Genomic DNA, 1490 nt, shown 5'->3' with positions numbered 1-1490 from the left:
CCTCTCTCCCATCCTAACTCCCAAAGCCTCCTCCCACCTCAACACCCCTAGCCTCTTGAGCACTCGCCCTCACCATCAACAGCCTCTAACCTGGGAGGAGTGCCAGGAAAGTTCTGTCCGCAAATTGATCCACCACTTCTAGGAGTTTGTAGCAATGACAGTTGTCACTTCCCCAATGAGAGCCCCCCTCCATCCCCGCCACACCCCCCCCCACCCCCCGCGCGGCCCCGGGCAAGTCATGGACAGCCAATGGACTTCATCTCAGTCACAGGGGACGTGGGGGACGAACTCCTGGGACGGGGAACACCGTCACATAACGTGCGGGAACGGAAACGGACAGGGGACGGCCAGGGGACGTGTGAGCCCACACTGTAACAAGGGGACGGCGATTTCGGGATGGCGGGACGGCGATTTGTGTGGACGGAACGGGACGGGACGGTCAACTAACCAGTTGCGCAATGTTGACCAATCTGCCGTTGGGCGCCTAGCCGTTGAGCAGCCATCCCCACTTGGCCCATGGCTATAAGAAGAGCCCCCATGGCACATGCTATAGGAAACTTTCAAGTCTTCAAGGCTTCAAGACTCACCCCGGGCCTCCTTGGCACTTGCTCTAGCCTCTTAGCTCTTGCCTCTTGGCACTTGCAACACTCCTCAAGGCTCAAGCAATGCTCAAGCTCAAGCCTCAACGCTCCTCAACTTTCAAGGCTCAAGTCGAAAGCTCATTGGCTCAACACTCCTCAACTTTCAAGGCTCAAGACTCAAGTGGGCATTGGGCAACCCCGGCAAGGCCCTAGCTCTCCTCAAGCCTCAAGGCTCAAGTGCATTGGACCTTGGGTACGTTGTAATTTCAAGTTGTCACTTGTAGTCTTGTTGCTCTCCTACACTCACCTCTTGCTCTAGCCTCTCCATTGGCAAGCCTCTCCTACATCTCTCTCCTCCTCTCACCTCCATTGCTCAAGCCTCTCCTACATCTCTCTCCTACACTCACGGTCTCACCTCCTCTTGCTTTAGCCTCTCCTACATCCCTCTCCTACACTCACCTCCATTGCTCAAGCCTCCATGGCATCTTCATCGCGACCATCCCCCGCACCTTGTTCCAACGGCGCCAATACGAATAGAGGAAGGAGGATCGAAGGTTGGTCTTGGTGGGAAGAGGTCAACTCCGATCATCCCGGAAGTGGAGGCGGCTCTCGCCCATGGTCCTGCAAGCTATGTCCATATAGACGAACGGGTGGGGCGGATAAAGTGAGAGCTCACCTCTTGCATGAGCCCGGTCATGAGGTCCGATTTTGTGATCAGGTCACACCGGAGACGAGGAGGAGGCTTCTTGAACGTGTTGCCGCACATGAGGCCTTGCTTTCAAGGAGGAGAGTGCCGCATGTGGCCGTGGATCCCGCACACTAGTGAGGCCATCCCAAGGTTCAGCATCCACATCGGCATCCCCATGTGCATCCACTTCATCGGCACCCGCAGGCGCATCACCCGCCCCA

This window comes from Cibotium barometz, chromosome 21 (genome assembly GCF_041138505.1).
Source record: "Cibotium barometz isolate CiBa-2024 chromosome 21, ASM4113850v1, whole genome shotgun sequence".
Taxonomy (NCBI): domain Eukaryota; kingdom Viridiplantae; phylum Streptophyta; class Polypodiopsida; order Cyatheales; family Cibotiaceae; genus Cibotium; species Cibotium barometz.
Note: the sequence above shows the minus strand (reverse complement) of the source record.